This window comes from Lampris incognitus, chromosome 16, assembly GCF_029633865.1.
Source record: "Lampris incognitus isolate fLamInc1 chromosome 16, fLamInc1.hap2, whole genome shotgun sequence".
Taxonomy (NCBI): Eukaryota; Metazoa; Chordata; class Actinopteri; order Lampriformes; family Lampridae; genus Lampris; species Lampris incognitus.
In genome coordinates this window covers 4617380-4623379 of record NC_079226.1, presented here as the reverse complement: position 1 = coordinate 4623379, position 6000 = coordinate 4617380, and the positions used below count along the sequence as shown (strand labels likewise).

Here is a 6000-nt window from a genome sequence, read left to right as displayed (position 1 = left end):
AAGATAGTTCTGGAACTGTCAGGATGTTACATAGTAAACAGTCATAGGACCGCTTACTAAAGAGAGTTCTGGAACTGTCAGGATGTTACATAGTAAGCAGTTAGATGACCGCTTACTAAAGAGAGTTCTGCATCTGTCAGGATGTTACATAGTAAACAGTCAGATGACCGCTTACTAAAGAGAGATCTGGAACTGTCAGGATGTTACATAGTAAGCAGTCAGATGACCGCTTACTAAAGAGAGATCTGGAACTGTCAGGATGTTACATAGTAAACAGTCAGATGACTGCTTACTAAAGAGAGTTCTGGAACTGTCAGGATGTTACATAGTAAACAGTCAGATGACCGCTTACTAAAGAGAGATCTGGAACTGTCAGGATGTTACATAGTAAACAGTCAGATGACCGCTTACTAAAGAGAGTTCTGGAACTGTCAGGATGTTACATAGTAAACAGTCAGATGACCGCTTACTAAAGAGAGTTCTGGAACTGTCATGATGTTACATAATAAGCAGTCAGATGACCGCTCACTAAAGAGAGTTCTGGAACTGTCAGGATGTTACATAGTAAGCAGTCAGATGACCGCTTACTAAAGAGAGTTCTGGAACTGTCAGGATGTTACATAGTAAACAGTCAGATGACCGCTCACTAAAGAGAGTTCTGCATCTGTCAGGATGTTACATAGTAAGCAGTCAGATGACCGCTTACAAAAGAGAGATCTGGAACTGTCAGGATGTTACATAGTAAGCAGTTAGATGACCGCTCACTAAAGAGAGTTCTGGAACTGTCAGGATGTTACATAGTAAGCAGTTAGGTGACCGCTCACTAAAGAGAGTTCGGGAACTGTCAGGATGTTACATAGTAAGCAGTCAGATGACCGTTTACAAAAGAGAGATCTGGAACTGTCAGGATGTTACATAGCATGTGTCCAGGTGAAGCTGGAGGCTGCTGCTGTACATCCCTACCAGCCGTCTTTCACCCTCTGACTGTCTCTCACCCTCTGACTGTCTCTCATCCTCTGACTGTCTCTCATCATCTGACTGTCTCTCATCCTCTGACTGTCTCTCACCCTCTTGACTGTCTCTCATCCTCTGACTGTCTCTCATCCTCTGACTGTCTCTCACCCTCTTGACTGTCTCTCATCCTCTGACTGTCTCTCATCATCTGACTGTCTCTCATCCTCTGACTGTCTCTCACCCTCTTGACTGTCTCTCATCCTCTGACTGTCTCTCATCCTCTGACTGTCTCTCACCCTCTTGACTGTCTCTCATCCTCTGACTGTCTCTCATCCTCTGACTGTCTCTCATCCTCTGACTGTCTCTCGTTCTCTGACTGTCTCACACTGCTGCTGCTCTGTCCCGCTCTGCTGTTCAGGGTTTCTTTCTTTAGAAGAATTCCTGAATTTTCTGATTTCTTCTCATACTGTAACAGTCACATGTCACTTTATATTTTGCACAATACATTTAATTATTGGCAAGGCCATCACAGGGCCTGGTGGCCTGTCCAGAGTGTCTCCCCTCCTGCTGCCCAATGACTGCTGGGATAGGCCCCAGCATCCCCGCGACCCTGAGAGCAGGATAATCAGTTCGGATAATGGATAGATGGATGATGGATGGATGGACATTTAAGTATTTAATTATGGCAGCATGGTGGTGCAGTAGTTAGCGCAGTCACCTCACAGCAAGAAGGTCCTGGGTTCGAGCCCTGGGGTGGTCCAATCTTGGGGGTCGTCCCAGGTCGTCCTCAGTATGGCGTTTGCATGTTCTCCCCGTGTCTGCGTGGGTTTCCTCTGCGGTCTCTGGTTTCCTCTCTCAGTCCAAAGACCTGTAGGTCAGGTGAATCGGCCGTACTAAATTGTCCCTAGGTGAGTGTGTATGTGTGTGTGTGTGTGTGTGTGTGTGTGTGGGCCCTGTGATGGACTGGCGGCCTGTCCAGGGTGTGTCCCCGCTTGCTGCCCAATGACTGCTGGGATAGGCTCCAGCATGCCCACAACCCTGAGAGCAAGATAAGTAGCTTGGCTAATGGATGGCTGGATGGACATTTAATTACATATGCATGAATGAATGCGACATGCAAAACTTACTCAGGTCTACAAATCAAAGAAAGGTTGAATCGGTTCATCTGGACACAACGTTTATTGACAGAAACGTTTCATCGTCATCTAAGTGACCTCTTCAGTCTCACCTGACTGCAGATACCCCCACCCTTATAAACAATAAAGTGACTGCAGGTGTCCCCACCCTTATAAACAATACAGTGACTGCAGGTGTCCCACCCTTATAAACAATACAGTGACTGCAGGTGTCCCCACCCTTATAAACAATACAGTGACTGCAGGTGTCCCCACCCTTATAAACAATACAGTGACTGCAGGTGTCCCACCCTTATAAACAATACAGTGACTGCAGGTACCCCACCCTTATAAACAATAAAGTGACTGCAGGTGTCCCCACCCTTATAAACAATACAGTGACTGCAGGTGTCCCCACCCTTATAAACAATACAGTGGCATAACAACCGAAAACAATGATTTTTTCATTTTTATTTTGAGATATTTTATTAATCCCCATAGGGAACCCAGCCACTGAGGATGTGGCTGGGTCTTTGTGCCGGTCCCAAGCCTGGACAAATGGGGAGGGTTGCGTCAGGAAGGGCATACGGCGTAAAAACTTTGCCAAATCAAATATGCGGATCATAAATAAGATTTCCATACTGGATCGGTCGAGGCCCGGGTTACCAACAACCGCCACCGGTACTGTTAACCAGCAGGGTGTCGGTGGAAACTATGCTACTGTTGAGCGAAGGAGAAGGAGAGGGGGAAGGCATGTCCAGAGGCAGCTGGAGAGGAGGAAGGTTAGACATGTGGAGGTGAGAGTCGGAACTTTGAATGTCGGCATTATGACTGGTAAAGGGAGAGAGCTGGCTGATATGATGGAAAGAAGAAAGGTAGGCATACTGTGCGTGGAAGAGATCAGGTGGAAGGGGAGTGAGGCCAGGAGTATCAGAGGTGGGTTCAAACCCTTTACTATGGTGCAAATGGGAGGAGAAATGGGGTAGGGGTAATTCTGAAGGAAGAGTATGTCAAGAGCATACTGGAGAGTGTGCTCAGAAAGAGTGATGAGTATGAAGCTGGAAATTGAAAATGTATTGCTGAATGTTATGAGCGTATATGCCCCGCAAGATGGGTGTGAGATGGACGAGAAAGAAGAATTCTGGACTGAGTTGGATGACGTGGTGGAAAGGGTACCCAAGGAGGAGAGAGTGGTGATTGGAGTGGACTTCAATGGACATGCTGGTGAAGGGAACAGGGGTGATGGGAAGGTATGGAATCAAGGAGAGAAATGTGGAAGGACAGATGGTGGTCGATTTTGCGAAAAGGATGGAAATGGCTGTGGTGAATACATATTTCAAGAAAAGGGAAGAACACAGGGTGACATACAAGAGTGGAGGAAAGTGCACACAGGTGGACTATATCTTATGTAGGAGGCACGATCTAAAAGGGATTGGAGACTGCAAGGTGGTGACAGGGGAGAACGTAGCTAGGCAGCATCAGATGGTGGTCTGTAGGATGACTTTGGAGACCAAGAAGAGGAAGCGAGTGAAGACACAGCCAAAGATCAAATGGTGGAAGTTGAAGAAGGAAGACTGTTGTGTGGAGTTCAGGCAGGAGTTAAGACAGGCACTGGGTGGTAGTGAAGAGTAGCCGGATGGCTGGAAAACCACTGCAGAAATAGTGAGGGAGACAGCTAGGAAGGTACTTGGTGTGTCATCAGGACAGAGGAAGGAAGACAAGGAGACTTGGTGGTGGAATGAGGAAGTACAGCAAAGTATACAGAGGAAGAGGTTGGCAAAGAAGACGTGGGATAGTCAGAGAGATGAAGAAAGTAGACAGGAGTACAAGGAGACGCAGCGTAAAGCGAAGAGAGAGGTGGCAAAGGAAAAGGCGTATGGTGAGTTGTATGACAGATTAGACACTAAGGAAGGAGAAAAGGACTTGTACCGATTGGCTAGACAGAGGGACTGAGCTGCGAAGGATGTGCAGCAAGTTAGGGCGATCAAGGATAGAGATGGAAATGTGCTGACAAGCGAGGAGAGTGTGCTAAGAAGGTGGAAGGAGTACTTTGAGGGGCTGATGAATGAAGAAAATGAGAGAGAGCGAAGGTTGGATGATGTGGGGATAGTGAATCAGGAAGTTCAGTGGATTAGCAAGGAGGAAGTGGGGGCAGCTATGAAGAGGATGAAGAGTGGAAAGGCAGTTGGTCCAGGTGACATACCTGTGGAGGCATGGAGGTGTTTAGGAGAGATGGCAGTGGAGTTTTTAACTAGATTGTTTAACACAATCTTGGAAAGTGAGAGGATGCCTGAGGAGTGGAGAAGAAGCATACTGGTACCGATTTTCAAGAACAAGGGTGATGTGCAGAACTGTAGCAACTACAGAGGTATAAAGTTGATCAGCCACAGCATGAAGATTTGGGAAAGAGTAATAGAAGCTAGGTTAAGAGGAGAGGTGATGATCAGCGAGCAGCAGTATGGGTTCATGCCATGAAAGAGCACCACAGATGTGATGTTTGCTCTAAGAATGTTGATGGAGAAGTATAGAGAAGGCCAGGAGGAGTTAAGTTGTGTCTTTGTAGATTTAGAGAAAGCATACGACCGGGTGCCGAGAGAGGAGGTGTGGTATTGCATGAGGAAGTCGGGAGTTGCAGAGAAGTATGTAGGAGTGGTGCAGGATATGTATGAGGGAAGTGTGACAGTGGTGAGGTGTGTGGTTGGAATGACAGATGGGTTCAAGGTGGAGGTGGGATTACATCAAGGATCGGTTCTGAGCCCTTTCTTGTTTGCAATGGTGATGGACAGGTTGACGGACGAGATCAGGCAGGAGTCTCCATGGACGATGATGTTCGCGGATGACATTGTGATCTGTAGCGAGAGTAGGGTGCAGGTGGAGGAGAGCCTGGAGAGGTGGAGGTATGCACTGGAGAGAAGAGGAATGAAAGTCAGTAGGAGCAAGATGGAATACCTATGCGTGAATGAGAGGGAGGACAGTGGAATGGTGAGGATGCAAGGAGTGGAGACGATGAAGGCATATGAGTGTAAATACTTGGGGTCAACTGTCCAAAGTAACGGGGAGTGCAGTAGAGAGGTGAAGAAGAGAGTGCAGGCAGGGTGGAGTGGGTGGAGAAGAGTGTCAGAAGTGATTTGTGACAGAAGGGTACCAGCAAGAGTTAAAGGGACGGGGAACCATCTCACAAGATGGTTATGAGACCAGCTATGTTGTATGGTTTGCAGACAGTGGCACTGATGAAAAGACAGGAGGAGGAGCTGGAGGTGGCAGAGATGAAGATGATAAGATTTTCACCGGGAGTGACGAAGAAGGACAGGATTAGGAATGATTATATTAGATGGACCGCTCAAGTTGGACGGTTTGGAGACAAAGCAAGAGAGACAAGATGGAGATGGTTTGGACATGTGTGGAGGAGAGATGCTGGGTATACTGGGAGAAGGATGCTGAATATGGAGCTGCCAGGAAAGAGGAAAAGAGGAAGGCCAAAGAGGAGGTTTATGGATGTGGTGAGGGAGGACATGCAGGTGGCTGGTGTGACAGAGGAAGATGCAGAAGACAGGAAGAAATGGAAACAGGTGATCCACTGTGTCGACCCCTAACAGGAGCAGCCAAAAGTAGTAGTAGTAGTTATTAATCCCCATAGGGCAATTACGCTCTGCATTTAACCCATCCTAGCTGTGTAGCTAGGAGCAGGGGGGCACTCGGCGACCAACTCCAGTTCTTCTTTCCATTGCCTCGGTCAGGGGCACAGACAGGAGTACTAACCCTAACATGCATGTCTTTGTGATGGTGGTGGAAACCGGAGCACCCGGAGGAAACCTGCCGTAGATACGGGGAGAACGTGCAAACTCCACACACAGGACGACCTGAGATGACCCCCCCCCAAGGTTTGACAACCCTGGAGTTCGAACCCAGGACCTTCTTGCTGTGAAGTGAC

The 6000-nt window shown here is 47.7% G+C and overlaps 1 protein-coding gene across 1 annotated transcript in view; it reads left to right on the top strand.

Annotated features, from left to right (window-relative positions):
• The window catches only part of tyro3 (TYRO3 protein tyrosine kinase), a 61863-nt gene that overhangs the window by 43738 nt on the left and 12125 nt on the right, over positions 1 to 6000 (top strand). The window lies entirely within an intron of this gene.